The 25,416-nt window shown below is 44.0% G+C and overlaps 1 protein-coding gene across 3 annotated transcripts in view; it reads left to right on the forward strand.

Annotated features, from left to right (window-relative positions):
• The first annotated feature begins 1,019 nt into the window (after positions 1 to 1,019).
• Positions 1,020 to 25,416, forward strand: part of RASGRP3 (RAS guanyl releasing protein 3) — a 113,682-nt gene continuing 89,285 nt past the window's right edge. Inside the window, exon 1 of one of the 3 annotated variants that reach the window (XM_006273182.4) lies at positions 1,020 to 1,260. The gene's annotated coding sequence lies outside the window, so the exon portion shown is untranslated. Of the gene's footprint in view, positions 1,261 to 23,648; positions 23,769 to 25,416 lie in introns of those variants that run through there. The other 2 variants (XM_019500643.2, XM_019500639.2) reach the window with 2 other exon arrangements.

A 25,416-nucleotide genomic window follows, 5' to 3' on the forward strand; every position in this document is an offset into this window, starting at 1 on the left:
AGGATCCCCCAGTTAAGTTAGTTGCTTATGTATGCCTCCACATTTAAAGCATTTCAGCAGCTCCCATGTCATAAACCAATCTAACTTTTCTGATTGATCAAAACAAAGAAAACTACAGCATGCACATGAAGGATCACTTGGATTGATCAGTGTGAAAAGTGCTGAATCATTTTTCTTTAAATCCGATTTAGGGCCTAATCTAAAGCCCCAGGGAAATTCATAGAAAAAACACTGTTGTGAAACAGTTCAGGCTGGAAAGGCTCCAACTGACTGCAATAGGGTTTGGATCAAGCTTCCATTCTTCAGTTCTCAAGACAATTAACAAAAGTTTGATGTTTGTATCCCAGTCACGGTTGAATGGTGACCCATGTAAAAATGTATCAGAATATATGTAGCAGAATAACTGTTTCTCCATGTGCATAGATTTTGCTTCAACTTTCAGAATGGGTTGTAACTCTAAAAAAGGAAAAAAAATGAATGGAGTTGGAAGTCAAACTTAAGCTTAGTTTTAAATCCTACTCCTATGATGATGCTCGAAAAATAAAGCATTTTCTAAACAGCTTTCTCTGTCCTCCTTTTATTAAAACTTCCCCACAAAGCCTTCGCCTGATTTTGAGATGGAGAAAGTATGCAAAATAAACACAAAAGTGAAGCACTTATTAAAGAAAATGGTCTAATTGCCATTATGCCCCGTTACTGTGTTGTGCAGCCAGATGGACTCCTAATAATGTTTTAGAACCAATAATGTTCTGCTCAGAAAGACCGGTACTTTTGATGTGGATAGTATTTGCATAACACGTCTTAAGAAACCTCCTCTAAGTATTTTACACTCAAATAGGTATCCACTAGAAAAAAACTACAAGATCTCCCCTTTGTTTAAATGCATTTCCTGCCTTCCTTATTGCTATGTTATGTGTTGTGGCAGACCTATTTATAGTTCAAAAAAAAAAAGGAAAAAGCTCCACTGGAGGCAGGAAAACTAAGTCGGGAAAGAATAGGAGGAAGTGTAGCTGCCAGTTAGCCAAACAATCTAGAACTAATTGAGCTCAAAAGAGCCACAGCTTTACTGTAGCCACCAAGAACAAACAGCACAACTCTGTTATTCGCTTCAGAATCCTTCATATGAGGTTGAATAATGAACATGGTGTGAGTAGCACAGAAGAGCAAAGGAAAATCGCAGCATATGAACACTTGAAAGAAGTTAGCGTGAGAAAAAGAACAGTGGCCTGAAAAGGGGTGGACTGAACTTGACACCTTAAGGTAAGTCTCTTCCTTTGGCATTTCAGCTTGTACTTTTAATATCTTTCACAGATGAGCAATCTCCTAAATGAAACGGTGGGCTTTGCAGAAGCAATTTTTGCTTCCCAAACAGTTCTCCAGGTGAACTGGCTTTTACAATAAACTTTTTGCTTTGAAATATTGGTTATAGATCCTTAACGGGTTGCAATAACCACAGGTATCTGTGCTAAACATCCCCTACCAAGTAAGGTTGTTATCTCATGTATATTTGGGTTTTGTTGGCGCTAACAGTCATTGATTACATATTAAAGCTATGATAATGAAAGGTTTGATTCCTATAAAAAGCATGACGTCGAGCAAAAAATGCATTATTACAATGTCATGGACTCAGAGAGTTCATCTTATCAGATGTGTTACAAGAAAAGGATCCAATCTAAAATGGAAGCACCTTAATGGTATATTGTTTTTAAATTCAAGATGTGAAATAACTTGTTGGGGATTTTACTAATTTTTTGTTTTTCTATGTAAAACCATGCAGTCGCATTCCAGGGTCTGTCTTAATCAACAGCCTGAAGCAGACGATAAAATTCAGTCTTCCTGTCTCTGGACAGTTCATGCTTTTCTACAATGTTATGAAATCATCTATAAAAGCTGCATTATATAATGTCAGAGCACAGATTATATGATTTTATCTGATGAGTACTGAAAGAGAAAGGCTCTTCATTAAAAAGAGACCTAAAATATGTATTTGCCCTCAGTGATGATGATAGACTTAATTTGTAGGGGAGGGGGTTTTGTTTGGCTTCTTTTTCAGAAAATTCTGCTTTGCCGTATGCCAGAATAAGAGACAATAATGAGAGGGGAAGGCAGAAAGAGAGAAACATAGGCTACTTCATACTAGAAGATTCAATATTCTCCATGCACAGCACAGTATGTAGCTACTACTGCTAGATTTTCAGCCTATTTTAACAAATTGTGAGAATAGAAGTTGTACTCGTGTCAGTGATGTACTGCCTCATATCTGTTCCACGAAGTACGCACATTAGTCACAAATTACTCATGCTATTAAAGATTAGCAGTCATTGTAAAATGCTGCTAGTGAGTAAAAGAAAAGGAAATGTGTGTGTTGTTATGCTGCCTTATCCTGGTAGGATGCTGTTACATTCGGAGCCTGTTGTTGTGAAGATAGCCAGGCAGGATGTCTGCTGATACCCACTGAGGTGAAAAGCTGGGGGAGGACTATCGTAAACAGTGGTAATCGGTACTGCTTACTAAAGACCAGAAGTGCCCACAAAGTACTGTGAAGTGCTGAATGGGTGATGTCAATGGAGTTTGAGATTGAGCCTCAACACCTTGTAAAATCTGGCCCTCGTGCACTTCCCAATTTTAAACTCCTTATTCTTTCTATACAACAGATCTCTCTTCTGAAAGGGCTTGCTCTTGAGAGATATGGAGCACCTCTGTGAGAACGAAGTGTGTGAAAACACTGAACATGGTGCAAGGCCGAGACCTATGAAAATATTTATTGTAGATGTCCAGATAATCCCAACACATTTGCAGGGAGAACGTTTATCATTTTGCAGGCAGAAGGTTTACCATTTTGTTTTTACTCAAGTCACTCAACCTATGTGCCTCCTGGGGGCATATTTCATGCGCCTAAGTTTATTGTGCAGTAAATTCAGATGCATTAATTGCATGTGTAGATGCACCCACTGAGACCAAAATGTGCTTGATGTGGGTAAGCAGGGCCATCCCTGGAGAGGGAGTGACTGCCCTTTGGGGGGCCCCGCGGAGCCCGGCAGAGCAGCCGCGGCACCTCCTACAGGGCCCACCTAGTGCTGGTGACTCTGCGCCACCACTAGCTTCGTGTCTGGCCACTTGCCACCCTCCCCTCCATGCCCCCCCTGCTGCTGCTGCCGCTGGCTTCTTCGCATCTGGACCACGCACAGGCTGATTTGCCCCAGGCCCCGCACCCTGCTAGGATCGTCTAGTGGAGCAAACTCACTGTTCTCTCCTACTGACAGTCAATCGTATGAGGAGCAGAAAGGTAGATTAAAACTAACTATACCCATAATCACCCCCACTCCTGCAATGGAGCAACTCAGAATCAAAGCCAGTATCTTCAGTACTGCCAATAGTATTCAAAACTTCTGCTTCAGGCTCTACAAGCTCATGTTATTGTTTTTAAAATAATACAGCTTCTAAAAGTAATAAATGTTGGGGTCTTTTTACTTACCTTCTTCACTTCAAGCCTTTAGGATGAACTTTTTCAAGCCTTTTTTGCAACCACAAGAGCTAGGAAGCTAATTAAAAAAAACAAATTTAGATACTTTCACAGTCACATGATTCTAGAAGTTGGGGCTTTTAAAAATATAATGAGATTTGCATTAAAATTATAGAAGTTGACAAGCTCACAAGGTTCAAAACACTATTTGTAGATTCAGGTCAAAATATTTGCTGGCTCTGGAGATTACATATACCACAAGGGGAAATTCTGTACTGACAGTTTAATCACCCTATAAGCAAGGCCATAGACCTTACTTCATAGCCACTTAAGGCTACATAATCTGGATGGATTTTAAAACTACTCTGTGACATACCCTCCAGAGATATCTAGGCCCCTTTTGATGCATGCAATGGCATGCAGACCTGGAATTATTAAGACGTCTATCTTTACAAAATGAAAGGTGTGTGATATTTCAGCACCTAAATGATTCAGAGTGACAGGAAATTGTCATGGCTATTCAGCTGCCTGAGTGACTAAAAGTGGTGTTAATCAAGATAAAAAGTAAAATGTAAAGGTTTGTTCTTCATATACTCCCAAGCATGGAAGGGGAGGTTCATGAATTTAAACTTCATTTGAGTTAACAGGAATTATGTTAGTACGTTCCCTAGGCATTAGGATATGAAAAAAAAATGTCAGGCTTGTCAAGAATGACTGAACAGAGTAGTCCATCATATAAAGAACCTTTTTAATGTTTCTCTAATCCACAGGTTTTCTTTTATGTTTCTTATTTAATATAGAAAGGTGCCATACATTGTATCATAAATCCAAATATTTGTCTTGATTTTGGTTATTCTCTTAAAGGTATTGGTTTCTACCCACCTAAGTGTTCATGTGCATGTATTGTAAGCTTGGAATAATGTTTTTTTAATATCCATATACTAACATTTTTTAAAGGAATGGGAGAAAATGTTTAATCTGTGAGTTTAGCAATGCATGAGCAAGCAGGCTAGACTGTGAGTTTAGGCATAACCCTGAGCAAAAGATGATAGTGGAAGCTGCAGCACTGTCAGAGTCGATGAAGCGGACATGTGGAGCGTTGTCCCTATTGCAGTCAGTCATTGAAGTTCTGTCATTGATTTACCATATTTCATGGTGTATAAATCGGGTTTTGAAGCCCAATTTTTGTGTCTTGAAAATCAAGCTCAACTTATATACCATGCCACATCAAAAAATCAGGGACAGGCCTGGGCTTGGCTGGGCTCAGCACTCAACTGGCATGGCCCTATCTCCTGCGAGCGGTGCTGCTGGAGAGGAAGAGGCTGCTACAGCCAAGTGCTGAGCCCAGCCAAACCCAGCCCTGTCCCTGTCCCCTTCCTCTGCGAATGGCTCCAGGGTCACAGCGGGTGGGGCCATGCCAGCTGAGTACCAAGCCTGGCTCCATCCCTGCTCGGCTGGCACAGCCTCATCCCCTGCAAGCAGCATCAGGCTCAGTGTTCAGCAGCACCACTCACAGCAGACAGGGCCAGGCTGGGTGCTCAGCTGGCATGGCTCCATCCCCTGCAAGCCTGGCACCGCTTGCAGGGGACAGGGCTGGGCACAGCTGGGCTTGGTGCTCGGCTGACGCAGCCTTATCCCCTGTGAGTGGCACCAGCAGCACCATCCCTCTCCCCAGCCCTGCCCCACTCCCAGCTCTGGGACTGTCAGCATGGAGGGAGGGGGGAAGGAGAAGCCAGAAGTAGTGAGCTGCCAGCTGGCTTTGCCTGGCCTGAGTGGGAGGTGCAGGTGGATTGGAGCCACCCCACCCCATGGGCCAAGTCTAGCTGCCTCCCAGTACCCCAGCAGGAGGGAAAGGGGAGCCACAGGGCAAGGGGTACTCCAATCCACCCCCCACGCTTCAGCTCAGGCCAGGCAAGCCAGCAACTCATGGCTTCCTATGGACAGCCCCAAAGGCAGGGCTGGGCTGCATCAACCCAGGCCTGAACACATGAAAAATTAACCCTAGGGAATACAAGTTCCCTAAGGTACTTTAAAGAAGAGCACTTTCATCTGATACCTCACCTGAGGAAGATTAACTTTTCACACAATCGACCACTTTAAAAGACCTCTGCAGCCATGTACATGTGTCACAGCACAGTTGTAGAGCACTTTCAGGGGCTTGATCATATGAAAAATGTACCGTAACTTCTATTTGCACCTATAGAGCATTTTTGCACATGCTCTGGGAGGTGTGGGGGTGCTTTAATTAGCTAGTGCTTTTAATTAAAAGCACCTGAACGTCACATGTATTAGCATTCCCCACAATGAAAAATGGTGGCAGAGTGCTTTGAACTAAAGCTCATCAAACAAGCTTTAGTTCAAAGCATCCCACTGCCATTATTCAGCTCAGGAATGGTAATACACATGACACCAGAGTCTGCTGGAGCCCATTTATTTCCATGCTCCAGCAGACTCAATTAACTAAGTCTGCTCTGACGTGCTGGATTTCCATGTCAGAGCCAGCTCCCTGCACATGTATAGGAGCCCATAGTGTCCTCCTTACTCTCCTGAGCAGGTAGCAATTTATTGCCAATCTATTCCATCCAGAAAGTGTTTCTCCCTACAACCCAAGCTGGTTCGCTCTGGTGGGGGAGGGAACAGAAGAGTGAATTCAAGGCTGTGGGGAAAGTATGCCCAGGTCTCCCAGTGGCCCGGGGCTCCAGATACTGCTAATCCCCATGACAGTGTATGGGAGGCTCTAACTAGGGACACTCATGCACCAAGTCACAATAGAGCCCCATAACTTTCTAAAACAATGCACAGAATCTTGGAAGAGCAAGTATCTGTTTGAGCACTGTTAAAGCAACATTTTCAAGGAAACATGTGAAGGTGGTGAACTATACATACAGTGACCATAATTCTAGGGAAATCCAGGATGGGGGGTGGGCACCAGGGGGCACCAATATGCAAGTGCATGTGCACACTCACACACCCCGACCCCACAGCTCCCAGAAGCTGGGTTGGGTGGGACAGCATCACACACACACACACACATACACCCCGACATCACAGCTCTGAGGAACAGGGCAGTGCGGGACAGCACTGAGGCCCCTGGTCAGGTTCCATCCCCCATGTGCAGAGGCTGGACCTACCTGGGAGCAGCTCCTGTGCAGTGTCCCCCAGTGTCTGCCAGCCCATGCTGTGCAGCCACATGGTGCCTCCCCCTGCCACCAACAGCTGGCCAGGGTGCAGTCCCAGGGCACAGCCTGGATCCTGGAGCCCAGAACCCAGAGCCCAGAGCTGCCTCCCCAAACACAGGTCCCCAGCAGCTGCTCCCTGGACCCAACTCCACTGGGCTGAAAGTTGGGAGTCACTTGCCCAGTAGTGTCAGTCAGGACACAGGCATGTGCAGGTGGGTTTGTGCCAATCCGGGACCTTTGCTTCAGTTTTCTCCAGGGAACCCAGCCAGTGGGCTGCCCCATGGTCCTGACTGCTGGGCTGCAAGCAGCGTCACTTGCTGAGTCAGTCAGGAGCTGGGCACATGCAGACTGGTTTCCACCAGTCTGGGACTGTTGTTTCAATGTACTCGAATGGCTGGGACGCTGAGACAGCTGATGAAATCCAGGACTGTCCTGGCCAATCCAGGATATACAGTCACCCTAGCTATACAAGATCCCAACACAGCACCCTGGGAGAAAAAAACAAAACACTGTGGGTGCATATATGTGTGCTATTAATATACTATAAGCTTACTGCACAGTAAAATGCTGCACAGTAAGCTTTCCCTGGGAGTGCCTCTACACATGCACCTGTCAGAAGCAAGTTTGCTCCCAACAAGAGCAGTTCAGTGCAGAACTATTCCTGCCCTGCTCTGCCCCTGTACAGCAACCCAGGGGAGCTGCAGGCCCTGGCAGATCAGGGCCTGGGGCTGGGAAGCTGATGGTGGGAGAGGGGACAGTTTCCCAGCCCTGCGCCCCAATCTGGGAAGCAGCTTCCTGAGGGAGGCACAGTTCCCCTACCCCTGCTGCCTGGGTTAACCAGGAGCAATTTGCTCCCGGTCAGCTGTCTACATGTGCGCTACTGTGCAGTAGCTACTGCACAGTTAAACTACTACCTGTGTCTACAGGTGGTAGTCAACCATGCAGTAAATTAATTTGCTGCACAGTAAATGGTGTGCATGTGTAGATAGTGATGCTTTACTGCTCAATAGATTACTCTACTGCACAGTAAAGCATCTTGTGTAGACACACCCTGTGGGAAATAAACCACCTGACAAAGTGAATGTAGCCTTAGGCATGGCATTGCTATAGAAACACTGCCAAACTGAGTGCAGTTGAAAGAGTCACAAAAATACTCATGCAGAAGGCTAACTTATGAGGAAACATTATTTAAAATGCATGTGTAAATTGACTTGACTAAGCACTGACCAAACCTCATAATCCTGGAAATGTTTATGCAGGTGTTTAACTTCAAGCATGTGAGGAGTCCTACTAACCTCAAGCACATCTTAAAGAGATTAATAGCTTCATGGAGTTCAAGGACATAGGGAACCATTGGATCGTCTAGCCTGACCTCCTCCACTGCACAGGTCATGAAGAGTAAGACCACATTGCTTCTGTGCTGGTACCAGGTGCACTGCTGTGAAGGACACCCTACCCACTCTCTCCCATTCTAGGTGCACCAAACCCTGGAAACCAGGCAATGTAGCCAATTTAGAGTGGCTCCCAGATTCAATTCCCAAATCTATTTTTAGGCTCTGACTGGCATATGGTCTAAGAAGGCTACTCTGCCTTGTTTCCAGGATTTGGTATGCACAGAGTAGGAAAGCATAGGGCCCAGAGATGGGGTAGGCAAGGCCTTCATTTCACCTGCTTACCCCTGTACTGAGCCAAATAACTCACATAGGACTTCTCCATGCCTAAAAGAAAACCATATGCAAGATCCTTCAGGGTGGTATGTGACATTCTGTAAGGATTTCAAGGGTCACTACAACAAGAACGGTATTTATGGTGATATAGAAAGATACAAAGCTCTCAGCCAAGGCAGAAGTTACCAGTGCACTGGCCTTGTGTTTGTTTTCTGAATTTCTGTGCCAGGAAAATGGACTACTCCCTTTTTTTTAAGGGAGGCAGCTCTTGCTGATGGCACACAGAGATAGGCAGTGGTGTTAATTTACCCCACAGGAACTCCTGAACTGAAATGGCCTTGTTTTATAGGCAGGGGCAAATTAAAGGGCTGTCCAGTCTGCACACTAAAACAGAGCTTTCCTTTGTCAGAAATTCTCTTATCTCTCCAAATGACATAGGCAAAGCGAACCACAAAATAAACAGTGTTTTGCAGTAATCAGTCAGAACTGTATGGGCTTGGGAACAATGACATGTTAGGGGCTTGGGACCATAATTTCTTAGGCTGTGAAATGTTCCTTAAAATATGAAATGCTAGAATACTATGAAATATACTTCCCATGCTGCACTGATAAAATGCTGTGAAACATACCACATTAAATGCTACAGGGACTGTAACCAAATGCAGGCATTTATCAAGATGTGAAATGCTCTGGCGACTCTAATGCACTCTCTTCTTTTCTGTGTCAGAAGTTCCAATGAGCACATTCTATTTACAAGGTTTTACTATTTGAAGCCAAGATGAGACAGTGGAGTTTAGCGATGGATACTGCTCTAGGCCAGTCACAATGTGTGCATATTAATTGAAGCTACTGTGGTAGAATTGACATGGGGGTAGGTTGTGGCATGCCGTGTGTCTAACTGCCAGGGAGAGGAAATGGGACTTGTTCATAACAAAGGTTAATTTAATGTACAATGAGAAAGATGCTTACTGGGGCTGACGTCTTTTCCATGTTTGATGTCCATGCAGATCTTTCGGTTTTGAGCCAGGCACTCGTGTAAGGAAGAGATGTTAGTTTTCAGGGAAATGGTCTTCCTTTTCCTCATTAGACCTAGCGTGTGCAGTTTGGTTCCCTTGGTGCTATCTCCCATGCACCTGGGTTCTGCAGAGACAACTTAGGAAAAGAATCTGGCCAGCTCCTCCTGTTAATGACAATTAGCAGGTGGACCTGTTGAAGTACTTGACTTTCTGCTCAGCATCTTCTCCAGTTCATTGCTTAATAAGGGAATTTGTAGACATGCTTGCACTGCAGCGCTGGGTGCTTCTAAAAGTGCCTGGCACTGCAACGCATGCAGTTGTATAAGTGGTGAAATGCGTGTCAGTGCTGAGAAAATGGCGGCAGTGTGCTTTTGGACTAAAACACATCAGAGGTGTTTTAGTTCAAAAGCGCACCGCCACCATTTTCTGTACTCTGATGTGCATTTCACCACTTATACAACTGCATGTGATGCAGCACAGTGCATGTCAGCTTGTATGCAGCGCAGACACAACTAGTCAAGCCTACTCCGACCCACTGGATCTCCGGCGCATCGTCAGATGAAAAGGTACGTGGATAAATGGAGTGACCTCTCTTGTTCATGTTGTGGAGGCATGTTCATGTCTGAGGGCACACAGACCCACGACTTTCTGCATGATTCCAGGTGATTGCATGAGGCATGGTGTCACACGGCTCTACTATAATGCTGGTATGCATCTCAAGGGGTGCATCTACACAAGATGTTTAGTGTGGAGCTAAGTAATTAGCTCCACAATAAAGTCTTCATGTCTGCACGTGCAACCCTAGTAGGTCACAGTAAACTAATAAACACCACCGTAGGTTAGTACTTTTAAATAAAAGTATTATCCTGTGGAGACATTATTTACTATGCAGCAATGCACCTGTAGACACTGACGGGGCTGGCTGGGGCATGAGGGTACTTCAGTGTGAGGGCTGCCTGCCAGCTAGCCCCGCCACTGGAGCACTCTTGTGCTCCAGCCAGCTCTTCTACAGTATATTGAGCTGCCAGCTGGGGCTGCTCCAACCCTGCTCAATGTGATGCAGTCCTGGGCGCACATGTAAACATGGCACCCAGGAGCACTAAACTCCAGCACAATATGTGCTGGAGTTTATTGCTTTCAATTAATCGCACATATAGATGGAGTGCAGAGGCACAAATGAACAGAGCTTAGCTTCATGCTGAAATGGTGAGCATTGAAATGGGGAAGTGACACATGGACAAGGTGAATCCAGAGCAAAGGAAAGCATATATGTAAACAAACAGGATGGTTGCAAATATATAATGCAAAGCACTGTAGGATGGCAGTTGGAGGACTGCCAGCTGGTACCACATACAGATGCTTTCAGACCAATGTTAGTCTGCACTAAATCTGCAATGAAGCAAATCCTCTTTCAAGGTGGATTACAGAATTTGTATTAATTGGCAAGCTAATGCACAATAACATTTATGTTTTATAAATGCAGGTCATTTTAATTTGAGAAAATGAAAAATAATGCAGATAAATAGAGAGCGGGCATCCAAAATCAACTGAACTTTGAAGTATTCTTGACCAGTTCAGAAATGTGGGAAAGCAGAACTTTGGACTGATGGAGGTCTCAGCTCCAGGACCACACAAAAGTGAGCTGAACACTACAGTCCAGTCCCACGGCTGCTGCTGCCAATCAGCTGGTTGGCAGCCACAAACACTGGACCATGTACCACAACAGAGTGTCCTGATTTTCCTAATTTCCAGAGATGTACCCCCACAATCTCTGGCCTGAGTCTCTGGAAGTGGGGAAGTCAGGGTTTCTGCTTGAAGAGAAACTCCCCCAGCAGTCTTCCAGAAACATGTCCCATAGATTGCCTGGGGTGCATCTCTGGAAGCAGGAAAAGCCAAGCATGCATCCCCTGGATTTGCAGAGCCCAATACTGCGCAAGAATTCCCAGGGCGCACAAGACTGGGCCCCTCGAGCTCAGGAAGCACTTGCCTGGGGCAGCAGGACAGTCCAAGCTATTCCAGGATGCCCACATTCTCCTACCATAAAGCAAACAGACACCCATCATAATAAAGCAACACAATGTATTACTACTTTTGGTGGCAGCCACACTGTGGCACATCAAAAGGTATAGATGTCTATTTGCTACGGCTTTGTGCCACCATAAAATTTTTTATGGTGGCACAAAGATGATAAAAGGTGATGTGTGCTTCTACCCACAGAGTTTTGCAAACAGGGCATTTGGTCTGGAGGGACTATGGAGTGGGATGCCACAGGTGATGAGACTTCATTCTTAACCACATATAGAAATGGCAAGCATTGCAGTAAAAGCTGTGTAAAAGCCTTTTTCTAAGGGTGCTCCTTAGATTCCCTGACTCCATCAGGAGTCAAGTGCTTTCTGTGGGCCTGGCAGCAAATTTTCAAAAAGTCAATTTTGTGATGTCATTCACACAAATTATTCAGCTTTTTAAACCATCCCTCATTTTTTGCCCCTTTCTTAATCAGGGTTGTTAATAAGCAAAAGCTTATTACCCTGTCTTGTAAACTTATTGTAAATGGATTTTTTTATATTGCAGTGCCTGTATCATTTGTGATAATTACATCTTTGTTCCCCGGCTTCTCTGTTGGTAAAATAAGGAACATCGGGCATGTTGCCCATATCCATCTCACTGCACAGATGGGCATCAGGAGCTGTTGCGATGCTATGGTTGCTAGAACTTACATAAAGATTAACAGAACCAAAGAGACCATTTCACCTGCTTATGTATAATGCAAAAGGTTATAAATAACTTGTTATCATGTAGTGCAGCCATGTTGTGGGAAAGCTCTTTGAGCTGGATAATTAACAATATGGTGAATCACATAAACATCTTATGATGGTATGTTATGAACCTCTCAATCAGAGCAAGTGACACTGGGCTGATTAGGGAATACAAGGCCATGCTTTATAAAGATTATGCATCATTTATACTGGATTTTAATCACACTGCACTGAGGAAACTGTTGAATGTATCTGACTGAGAAAAATACAGAAGCACTATTTTCAAGTTAACTGTTTGAATTAGTAATGTATCAAATATTTTTCCATTGAGTGAAAGTGCTCAGCACTATGCGATATACTGAAAGACTTCCAACCCCCTGAAAGGAGGATACTGTCAGAATATCTACTATTATGGATGTCACAAGACTGGGAGCCAGGAATGTTATTCCCAGCCCTACCACAGATTCTTTGTATGAACTTGGGCAGCTTTCAGATTCTTTGTACCCTGGGTTCTCTATTGGCAAAATAAAATAATTAATATTTCCTAGGGTGTTATGAGGATTAAAATGTATGAACATTACACAAATGCAAAGCATTCATTAGAATATTGTTTAAAACTGTAAAATGGAAAGAAGGAGCCTATCTGAGGCTAGTTGCTTCTGAAAAAAATTATGTTAAAATACATTAGCTCAGAATATCAGAATGAATAGTGAACTCATAGTATATAATCCTGCCAGAAAACATGTCTGGGCTGTGTTCATGAGAGTCTGTGTGATGGCCATCAGGATTCTAGCAAAAATGTTTCCTGAACACAAGGAGTTCTATTGCCGAAGGTGTGTGGAAAGCAAATTGTGAATTCACAAATAGGAGCATTGACAATGGATAGGAATTAACACTCACAGTTATGTTGATGCAAGCCTGCATAGATGCCACTAGTTTGGGATTAGAGTGCCCTGTTTCAAAATAACTTTATCCCATAAAAATGTCAGCTGAAGCTATTTCGGAACAGTAACATATTACACCCACTTGGCACTCACTTCACACTATCATCAATGGCTTCATATGACAGAGAGCAATAGAGAATTAGACTCCATGTGACTAGGCGTGATGTTTCCACAGAGGTCTAATTAGGGCATTTTTTTGTAACTGGCGTATTTATGTCACCAAAGACTCCTAGTGGGAAGCCAACAAAAGACAGCAAAACAGGGTGCTGACAGCGCCTTATAACTTTCCTGCCTGCATAGCAACACCACTTCCCCAAATGACTCCGGCTACATTGATAAGGCACTCTTGTCAACATAGCTGTTTCCCTGTGGGGGTCAGAGGATTTTTTTCACTCTGCTAGCTGGCACAGCTATGCTGGCAGAACTTTGTAGTGCAGACCAAGCCTCTTGGGAATTAAGTAACCTACTTCTGTTAGAGTTCAGTGGGACATGTGCACTTCTTCAATTTTTAGAGATTCATAGTTGTCAAGTCCAACAGGGACCATTATGATTAGCTAGTGTGACCTCCTACATAGCACGGGCTAACGGTGTTCACCCAGGAATCTCTGCATCAGTCCCAGATCTTCTGTGTGAAGTGTAGCACACCTGTTGGAGACACACCCCTCTTGGTTTATTCACCACTGCTCTATTCTGAAAGTGATTACCTTTGTTGTTAAAATGTGCAGCTGATTTCTAGTTTGAGATTTTTTGGCTCTACCCCTGGTTAATACCAGTAGCTATTGTGGAATAATTATTTGGGGCTAGTTCCCTGCATAAACAAGCATTAAGCTCATTTTCCAGACTTCTGATCGTTTTTAAGTTCTCTTTAGACCCCTTTCCCATTTTCCCCACATTCATTCTGAAGCATGGGCCCCAGATGTGGATGTAGTGTTCTAGCGGTGGTCTCAAAAGCCATCCTATCTCCTCATTTTACATCACTGAAGAATCTGACTGGCTGGTTCCAACAGCGCTGGGCTGATTTATGTCAGCTGAGGGTGAGTCTCAAACCTTCAAAAACACACGAATGTGCCATATTGCACCTGGAACTTACCTGGATGACACAGAAGCATGTGAGTGATCCCAGTCTACTCCAGTGGGGTACAAAGGACCCCTCACCCAACACCATACTGGCCCCCAGACTGTGACTGAAATACAGGGAAGAGGAACCACTACAGAGGCAACGCAGCAAGCATTTTCTCCCTGCACAGCAGGGAGCATCAGAAGCCCTTCCCCAACACCCCTGGATCTCATATCATCTAAACACATGTGTTTAGAGAAAGCAGTGCTCCAGTAATATGGATATTGCTCTGAAACCTCCAGAAGGTTGCAGAGTCAAAGGTAAATCAGGAAATGACAGCATTAAGGCTGCTTCTGCAACCTTAATTTGACCTCCCCTGTACATATACAGTAGGACACAGCCTTTAATTACATGGCCATATACTATTTTTGTCACAGAGCCCCTACCTGACTCAGTAAATGAGTTGTTATTTAACTATCTCTTTTTATCCTCCTTATTCAATAGCTGAACCCAACCTTTACATACTGTGCAGTACCCAAACCCGGTACTCAACACAAAACCATTAATTGCCTATGAGGCATTTATTATATTTACTCAAACCTAAAATGAGGTTCCCCCCAACCCAGCATGGGGAAAAAAGTCCCTTGTCTTAGATTTGCAAAGTGGAGGGGGCAGCAGGCAATTGTTGTGGCTCTGACTCTGGCCCTGAGTCCTGTTTGGGGCCAGAGTCAGACCCACAGCAACCTCCTGCCTCCCCCAGCACTTGCTCTTGGCAGTTTCTTCCCCTCTTTCCCTGCCCCCTCCTTATTGTCAGGTGTGGCTCGGCTCCGGCTCTGGCTCCAGCTATGGCTCGGTTCCCTTCGAAGCACAGAGTACATGGAAACTCTGTCCCCTGCCCAGCCACTCAGTAGCGCTGACACTACTACATGGCCTGAGAAGGGCTAAGCTTCCATGTGCTCTGGGAAGGAACAGAGCCCAAGCAGTGTTTGACATTAAGTGGGGAAAGGAAGGGAAGGGGTAGAGATTGTAGTGGGCTAGGGGTAGGGGGATGCCAGTAACGGGGGGGCGTGGAACAGGATAGGACAGCTGCAGGAGGAAGAAATGGGAGGGGTACAGGGTAAAAGGGATGCCTGACCCCTTCAGCAGCCCAACACCTCCAGCCACTATTTACCCTGCTGGAGCAGTGGGAGAGGGACAAATCTAAGGCAACCCTCTAATCATTAGAGTCCATATCTGGAAAATTATAACAAATTTATACATTTTCTAAATATAGAATCTAGTTATTGGTGGGGGGGGTCATCTTAAATTCAGGGTTGACTTTTATTCGAGTAAATACTGTATATCCTGTTCTCACTGTAGTATCTGAACACTTCATAAGCATGAGTGACTTTACTGTCACAACCTCCATAAGATTAAAGGGCATTATAAGCCCCATTTTAAAACTGGGGAATTGAGGTGCAGAGATATGACAGTCAAGTGGAATAAATAAATAATAAAACTGTGCACTAATGCTGGGCAATGAATTTGTGACTTTGAGGAGCCAAACTACCAGTCTGATCCCTCTGTTCAAAGTACAGCTCTCATTGATTTGCAGCGACAGTGCCCATTACTTTGGCAAGTCAGACCAAGGGTCTTAAATTGAGGACACGGTAATTAGAGGCCACCTAAAGGAAGACTGTTTATGTGACTTGTTCCTACCCCCCTCTCCCAACTCCTTCCTATTACATCCGCCCTTCACCTAAAACTCCCGCCTCCCATGTTCCCACCTACCCCTGTTCTCAGCCTCCTGGAGTTTATTAGCTCACACATAGTGTGAGCTATTGAGGCTAGACTGCTTCTGGTTACAGAGCTGGTAGGAGCAGAGCTAACATAGGGTGTCTGTATGGTGCTGCCTGGTGCTGTATAGACATACCCTCCATAGGGTGGCCACTGACTCATCCCAGGAATACAGGACATCTCCTTGTAGGGGATGAGGGGGTGAACCACCAGCCCCCTCAGCCAATCAGTGGTGATGGGTGGGGCCACAACGTCCTCAGCCAATCAGTAGTCAGAAGTGGGGCCACAGGGCCCCTTGACCAATCAGCAGCAAGGGGCAAGACCGCCACAAAAAAGCCACTTCCTTCCCTCCCTCCCTTCCTCCCTGGCTGGCTCTGAACCCTGCTCCTCCTGGCTGTGTACTGCCCTGCCTCTGGGCACAGCCAATAGAATCATGAGGACAAATGATTGACATGTATTTTCACTAATGAACTGAAAAACAGGAATTTTTGCAGTCCATTCCTCATTCAGAAATGGACAGGGGACAAAGTGTTTAAAAACAGGGCGGTCCAGTAGAAAACAGGACCAATGGCCACCCTAATGGTGCATAGCTGCCTCAGCTTTTCTGTCTTCCCACTGCCTACTCCCAGCCAACCTGTTCCCACACTGGTTGTCCTGCTCCTCTCAAGTCCTTTCTGCCCCCCCCCACCCCTTCTTCCACACTGCACTCATACTGCTTCTGCCTTCTCCTTTGCCCTTCCTGGGTGTTAGCAGGAAGTGCTCTGAGAGCACAGCGGACATACACACCCTTCTCTGTAAAGCCACCTCCAGTTGCTGGGAGAATTAGAGGAAAAGTCCTGTTCAGCCTTAGGGTGTATAATGAGCCGCTCTGTGGAGACAAGGGCCCGTGCAGCCCTTGGGGAAGTGAGGGGTGACTCCTCAAAACTGATCTGCCTGACAGGCTCCCAATGATGAGCAGATTTCTTCAGAAGCTTAAACTTTGGCCAGTTGTGGGTGACTTATCACAGAGACAGCAAAGAGCACACCCTCGCCACCAGGCAGCTCCTCTGCCAGCTTTCCAAAGCACAGAGATGCTACAGCTTCTCAATTAAGCAGCTATCAGAGTTTATGGACTTGGCAAAGCAGTGTGCTCATCATCCTCCCAAAAAGCAGAAGATTCTTACCTTGAATTAAAAAAAAAAAGAAAAGAAAACAACAGGAGAGAAATCTCCAGAATGGAAAAGTTCTGCTCAAACAGTTACATTTGGGTAAGTCTGTAAAACTGAAAGCAGAGTCTTAATGGAAAATGTGGAGCAAACTTTTCTCTAGGCAGCGCTACCAGGTTCATGGATAATTAATTGAAAAATAGTTTACAGTGTGAGGAGGATATATGTCAAGGGGCAAAGGTGGAAGGTGACTGGCTGACTTCAACTCAACATCTCAGGACTTCTGCGAATTCAATTTCTCAGCCTTAACCTTGTAGTAAGACTATAGCATTTTTCCTTAGAGGACTATGGTGCATTTGCAGTAACTTAGCGCCCCCTGGTGCCAAAAGTGTTGCTTTGGAGAATTCAAAATGTTTGTTCATGCTTGGAGTTCACACCATTGCTATAGCTTATAGTTTCACACTGACTTCACATGTGGTAAAGCCAATAGCCCCAGGCTACAAGATTTCCAGCAAGATTGCCTCTCTCTCATGTCCTTCAGCTCCCCTTCAGCTGACAACTTAATGTGAGAGCTGGTGGGGTATTTATAGTAGACAATTTAATCACACCTAGATGTGTATAAAACCTCATGTCTGGTGATGACTCCCATTGTCTGCTTTCATTCAGTTCTGCTGCTAATGAAGAAGGATCTGTATTACTTGGACTATGAGGTAGATCAGCAAGGTTAGCATGCTTTAACAGCTGGGAATTTCACATAGTCCTAAGACTGCTGTTAAATGGTTGTGGTACAAGTCAAGACATGGAGGTAATGGACAAGATCCTCAGCTGGGGTAAACTGATGTCATTCCACCATCAGTATGTTCACTTACATCAAATACCACTCTGGTTTATTATCATAAAAACTGCAAAATGATGTGGATTGGAAAAATTATGGAAAATTAAGTTTCTAAAAATCCCCAGACAGCTCAAAACAGCCATTACACAAATGCCAATAACTCACAAAATAGTGCCATGTTCTATACAGAGCTGCCAAAGAATCAGTGATTAGTTTATTATTAATAACAACAAGTTATATGACTAATGAAATAGCACAAAGCTATTACAGCTCAAAGATGTTTCAGACATTTTTTAGATATTGTGTGTTTAGCAGTTAAAATAAACAACAGTAACAACAAGCAATAAAATATTGAAAAAGGAGAGGTTTTCCTCTCTCATTATTATTTATTTATACAGTCTCAACATACAGTGAATGACTTCTTGACCCGCAAAATGAATCAAAAGGAAAGTACAACTTTTCCATTTTCTTTAGTTCTTTGTGACTTGTTTTTTAAAGTTATCAGTACCCTTTGCTTGACTTTAGCTTTTTAACCTTGCATTTGGGTGTGCACAGATGCTTGCTCTTGTTCTGGAATAATTGTAGGAAAAAGTCTCCTTGCAAAGTTCTTTTGTGATTAAATATTTATAGTCTGTGTGCTACAGAGGTCGGGGCTTTTAAAAAATGCTAGATAGACATGATAAGTGTAGCACAGGGGTAGATGATGAATCAGGAGCTGGGCTAAATGCCTGTCTTAAAAACCCAGAAGGACAGTGAATGGATCCCACAGCCTTTCTCATGTGTGCATTACCATAAAAGAGTGGTTCTGTTCTAAATGGTGACTAGGTAAAACTGGGTGCATCTACACGTGCGTATTTATTACACAATAACCAAAATTACTGAGCCGTATGGGTGCATGTCTACACATGCACACCTGCACTGCTCAGTAAATATGGCGACTTACACCAACTTCACTGTAAATTTGATACCTGCATGATGCAGGTAGCACATTTATGTCCGATTAGTTACTGCAGAGTAATGCATGCATAGATGCCTTACTGCGCAGTAACACTGTGTGTGCGGACTGACTTGGGACTGACTGTAGTCCCAAGTCAGTCCACGCAGCATTAATGCGCTTTAAGTCCTGCACGTGTAGATGCTGACTTATTCCTCCTTACTGTACAGTAAATGTAAGCCGGAGTAAATGCGTGCCCACTGGCAGCTTTTCGCAGAAGAGCTCAGTTCCTAGGCAGAGGACTGGCACTAAGGCCTCTTGAGCCTTCAGAATACAGTGAGACTTATTTGGCATGAAGGCTCTACAGAGCAGTATCTGTGAACTTTAGTGACTCTGGAAGGTGCTGAGCTCATGAGAATTCTGGGCATTCAGTACTATACAGGATCAAGCTGCAGAATAAGCTTTTACTGTTTTTATATTTCTGTTACTTCTGCAGAGGCAAAATAATTAAGGTTAACACAGATAGATTCTCTGCCTTCTGCAACACCAACAGAATTAAGTTGCCAACCTTTCCACCTGTGCAAGCTAGCTGACTGCCATGACATTGTACAGATATTTCTTAGAGCCAATTCCAGCCTCCAGCTGGGTCACACCTGCCCTCCATCATGCTCTAGACTCAGAACTGTGCAAGGCAGTGCTTCATTTAGGGCACTAGGACCCATGCTGTGACTCCCTTTCCTGTGACCTTTGGAAAAGAGCCTGCAGGGAGGATCTGGCTGTTTGCTCCAGTGTCTTTTGGTATACCCTCTCATGGGCTCTTCCCCTCAGCCTCATTCCATGTGTCCTACTTCACCATACTCTTCTGCCTCACTTGTCCCTGTTACCCATTCCTTCAATGTCCTCTCTCCCTTCAGTTTTCTTTCCATTTAACCTGTCCCCTCTTAACTTCCTCCCACTGAGTCCCACCCTAAAAACAAAGCTCTTTGCCATCATCAAAGCTTGCTTCATCAGAGTAGAGACTTTCCTGACTACTGCCACTTTGTGTATGTACACTACCAGGTACCATTACTTCCATACCACCTTCTGTCCTGCTGCAACTTCCCTTCCCACACAGTTGATGAGTGCAGTAGAGCTGAGCTGATAGGGCTTCACCTGCCTGCACTCAGAATACCTCAAAGGCAGAGTGCCCTCCACAACATGGAAGAAGGGGCCTAAGCAAACTTTAAACTAATCTTGGGCTAGACTCACTTTTCTGTGTAATCCCTCCTGGCTTTTCTGGGGGAGAAGGGAGATAATATATATTGTACACCTTTCAGTCCCAGCCGTTCCTTTTGCATAGCCTACCCCACCCCACCCCCTTCTTTTCAGTGAACCTTCTGTCCATGTCCAGGTAGAAAGAAAAGGAAGAGCCATCCTTAATGAAGCACATTTATTTGCGGCTATTTCCTGTCTCTATTTACTTTTCAGCAAATATATCTTGCTTTTCTCTTACAAAAAATATTTTTCCCCTAGAATATCTAGAGTTTGAGAAGCCCCATAAAAAACAAGGATAACCAGAATGAAGGCTGAGACTTTTCTTTCGTGATTCAAAATGAAATAGCAGTGCCTGATGTGTTGCATGGTTACGTAATGGTGTTTAGTCTGATATTGCATGGGTTGTAATTCTTAGGCACAAAACAGTAAGATAATGGCAAAAGGGCAGCTTGAACTTATCATGTATTTACTTGTGTTGACCTAAGTCAGTCTTTTAATATGACATTTCTACATGATTTGTACATTGTCAGCTGTTATTAATAGCAAATGAATTCATTACAATTGTTTTTGAAAAGGCTAAACCCAATTCTAGTGTGTATTTTTAGCAGAGACAGAAGCATTAACACCACTGTACAAGGCCTTGGTAAGAGCCCACTTGGAATGTTGTGTACAGATGAATTTCAGCTAAAACAGGTACAGAGCAGGGTATGGGGAACCCATCTTTTGAGAGGAGATTAAAAGAGTTTGACATGTCTGCTGAAATATTATTGCTATGCTATGGAAATCCCCAGCTGTTGCCTCAAGTCTCATTTAAGTCCACTGCTTCAGTGTTGTACCATCTGGGGATTCCTCTGTGTAGCATTCTGTTCTTTTTGCTCTATGGGAATGGTGCCAAGGGCACAGAGCAAGAGCTAAGCACCTGGCCCAGGATTTGTTAAGAAGATTGTGCTGAAACAAAAGAAATGCTGTGTGGGACATGGTGAATATGAAACTCTGCAACCCTCGCCTCTGTTTAAGTTACAATGAATGAAAGGAAATACACTTCTCTGATCTCCCCTTCCCTAACCTCATGTCCCCTACCCCTCATCCCCTTTGTCTGTCCGTAAGGCCCTGCTTGCTGTCCTCATGTGTCTTGCGGTTTCTGTCTCTTCTGCTATCTTGTTCTCAAGACTTCTTCCCCTCTCGTTATGGTTTTGAGGTTTGTCTGACAAGCCTGGCTGATTGTCATACCCAAAGTAGTGCCTCCGCTACGGGATGCTAGTCTCACACCCGTGCTTTCCCTAATGGCATCCTTCATTGAAGTGACTAACCTGGATACACAGTGTGGTCTCCATTTTCCCCGATGTCTCCCTGAGGGTGGTTAAATCCATGAAGTGTCTCTTTAAACAATTTGTGAGCCCTCCCCTCTAGGGCAAGGGACAGTAATTACTCATAAACCAGTATAAGTGATGGGAAACCAGTTCAAGTCTGTAACACAACAGACATTCACTGCACATAAACCACTTTCAAAACAGCCAAAACTGGTTTAAGATAAACCTGGATGGATGTAGTATTAGATTTCATTGATTTAGGTTAGATCTATTCATTGAACTTCTGTCCCAGATCCCCTCCAGATTCAAGTTAATTCACAATCCCCCCAGCATCCCAGGATGCTTTGTGCCTCCCTCACAAACTTCTCCCTCACAGGGCTAGCATTGGCCCAAGTTGTCTGCTCCAGCTGAACTGGGAAGCTTGCTCTAGTGCCCCCCCTTCCCTCCCCCCTCTGCGCTTTGCTGTCTTCTGCCCTGAGTCACTGCAGGCATGCGGCTACATTTCCAGAATCAAAAGTGAATGTCAGTTCACTTGCTTATTGGTTCAATCTGTGCAGCTTAGACTAACCTGTGAAGACTGAATCGATTCAGCTTTCACTTTTTGACTGTCTATACCTAGCCTGGGAGGTAGTTCATGATGAAGGATGTCCTTTGTGGATATTAGTTAACCTTTATTCTCCCTGGCCTTAAAGCTCCTTCTTTTAAAGAGACAAAGGTTCCCATTTCCTTCAGAATTCTTACATACCGATACATTTACCCTAAGCGAAATAAAAAATACTGAAGCATTTAAAACCCTGTCTGTCACAGTATAATGTCCCAAAATCTGAATGCCACTGTCACTTAAGTCATCCACTTGCTTAAAGAAAAAGCATAGTCATTTGTTTACTACCTCATGACTCCTTTTCAGAGAATTGTTGAACCATGAGTGGCTCCTGCTTAGTGGACCAGGGCCATGATATTCTTGGGGCCACTTTGAAAGCATCCCTATTCTCATCAGATCTACCCACCAGAAGGTCCCATTCCATTAGCACAGAAGGCTTTATGGTGGCCCATCCCTTCCTAAGGGATGTGACTGGGAAAAAGGCATATGGCTCCGGGAAAGATCCCTTGGTGTTATGGATAGCTAGTATAAATTAACTTCAACCAGGGAACCAGCTGACACAGAATCACCCAGGATCAAAGGGAACAACAAAATAAAAAGGGTTAATGCTGCCCTTCCCATCTGATTGGCCCAGGTATCGAGAGGAAATGGGAAGATTTGGTTTCACATCCGGGCCTCTGTTAAGCCATGTCTCAGCAAAGCAGTTAGCCCTGACTCTGCCTCCCCTTTTATGTGAATTATGATATTATATCAGAACCTTTTTCTGCATCATGTTTTGAATGAAAAAATAATTTTAAGCCAAGTTTTGTTTTGGTTTGGTTTGTTTTCCCTTTCTTCCACCAAAGGCCACACTAGGAGTTAAGTACATAGGTTCTTCTGAAATCTCCATAAAGTGTCCATCTACATATCCAGGCATCAGAAGGTCTTTACTAGTCTTGCCCCTCAGCCGTGATATCCAATCAACTGCAAGGGAGTTAGGTGCCCAACTCCCACCGAAGTGCAGTAGGGTTTGGGTGCATAGCTCCCTGATATTCTTTTGAAAATCCCTCAATTTCCCTGAACTTCAGTGCCTCTCCATAAAAAGAGGATAATGATGTTTCCTCTCCCCCACTGTTTTTCTCTCTCCTTTATTTACATGGTAGGTTCTTTGGGGCAGGTCTGTCACTATGTGTTTGTGAACCACCAAGTGCAATGGAACCCCACCTCTGTGCTATGTATAATAGACACACTAAACCATCATAAAGTCTATCAGCAAAGTTAATAAAGCACCTATTACTTTGTTCCCAGAGCACCAAAGATACTATGCTGCCCTCCAAATCTAGCTATTCCCAAACCAACTCTCATATTTTCCGTGGTCTTTGAAAGGGAGGTGTAGCATGCTTTTGAAGAAGATATTAGTGATATGCAGCCTTTGAATTGTCCCACTACCAGCATTTAGGCCAAATTAAAATACAGTAGTACGTCAGATGAGAAACAATCAATGGGAATGTGTTTAACTTTCCATTTCAGCTGCCCTCATTCCAGATTCAAGCTTATCTACTGTTTGGTGTTTATCATTTATTATAAGTTATGGAACACGTTGCTCCATGTTCCAGTCAAATGCTTTAGCAAAGGCTGCTGTTATGAAAAGATTTTTCTAATAAGGGGAATAATGATCTTCAGATTCTGACCTCCTGGCACAGCAGTGAGATTTATCAGAAGGGGCATGTGACTAGTTAAGACACACAGCCCCAGCTTGAAGGAAACAGCTGCTCATTTCATGCTTTAGCACTTGGCAGCTGGACAAGGCAGGGTGATGTTTATGTTGAATACCTCTGCAGGACCAACTACAGTAAGTGATTTTCTTTGTTTTTTTTTTAACTGCCAGTGCTTTCCTATTTTCATTTTCAACCTCTTGCAAAAGCACTTGGGGGGGAGAGGGTGTATTTTTCTCAAATCATTGATAAACAGTCATTTGTGTTCAGAATGACTGCTTTTCTGACCCATCATTAGTAACAACATTGTTTTGTGTGTTGCAAGAATAAATCGGGCACTGTGTTTTGTCCTAGTTCTAGCAGGGAAAAAGTGTGTTTACCAGGATGATTTTGAAAGGGTGTTATGGTGTGTGTGTTATGGTGTGTATGTGTGTTTTATGTTCTCTACAGAGCTATAAGCAGAGCTATTAGGTATATTAGGGAACAAGTCAAGAGTACTATAATTTGACTTAACGATACTAATGTTGAAGATCTATGAAGGCATCCTTGCAAAACTGCAAATAACTTTACAGAGATGCTTTTGACTGATGTTATTCTCTGTTTTTTAAGATGAATGAGATGGAACTTTTTTTTTAAAGAAAAAACAGAAATAGGGAAATACAGAAGAAGGAAAAAAGCATAAGATGGACCAAGTCTTCTAAATATCTCTGGCCTTCTGAATCCATTTTATTTCCAAAGGGTTGCATTTCTTTCTTGTTTCATACATCCATGCACTTTCTGTATAATAATGAGTATGGTAGTTATTTTGGAATGAGACAGGAGTTGCTGTGTTGGAACAACTTAATGGGTAGTCCAACTGGGTAGCCTGCTTTGAGTGCCGGCCTGTATTATTTGCTTCAGAAGAAGGTAAAAAAAAAGATGAGGTAAAGAGCTGTGGAGTCCTGTCCAAACTGTTGTATAGCAAGTCAGAAGGGGCAACTCTCAGAGACAGATCAAGTGAGAACATCAAAAGGTTGTGAACTTTTTTTTTTATTTCTTTTTTTTAACCATTACTATCATCTTGCAAAGATGAACATAACAATTCTGATTGGATAACTGTCAGCAGAGGCAGCTAGGGCAGCAGGGACAATGATTTTGATTTGCATAGAGAGGGAAGTTTTATTTATTTATTCAGCTCTGATTTTTTTTTCTTTTAAACCACAGGTTGTAGCTTTGCCAGTAGCATGTTATTGGTTGTAATGAGAGCTTTGAGGAGTCCAAGTAGAGCTAACTGAGAATTTCAGTGGAGAATGATGATTTGTTGACAGGTTTTACAGAAATATGCCATTTTCCAACAAGTTGTCACTAAAACACAAGCAGGCTGGCCAGCAAAAAACATTTTGGTCTCCTTCATGTTCATGAGATTGAGCTCCATGGGTGCAAGGCCGTGGAGCGGTCCTGTCACACAGAGAGCTCCAGGGTTAGGGACTCCATGAAATGGAAACATAGAAGGCCTGGGAGTGCTATCAGTAGCTAGAGCTTGGTTCCTTTCTCTGCGCCATGAAACCCTGAAAACCCAGGTTCATGCAGGTGTGCCTCCTAAGTTCCCTATCACCGAGTTGAGAGAGAAGTCCTGGGGGATCCCAGGGTTTCCTGGCTCTGTAATATGGAGCTGAGGTTTTCAGGACTCCCTGTGACAAATCCAGGAACCTGGCATGCCTTAGAGCAGGAGTTGTCAACTGGGGGTACGTGTACCCCCAGGGGTACTTGAGAAGGCCCCAGCAGGTACACCTGGGCAGGCAGGGA

This window comes from Alligator mississippiensis, chromosome 1 (assembly GCF_030867095.1).
Source record: "Alligator mississippiensis isolate rAllMis1 chromosome 1, rAllMis1, whole genome shotgun sequence".
Lineage (NCBI taxonomy): Eukaryota > Metazoa > Chordata > Crocodylia > Alligatoridae > Alligator > Alligator mississippiensis.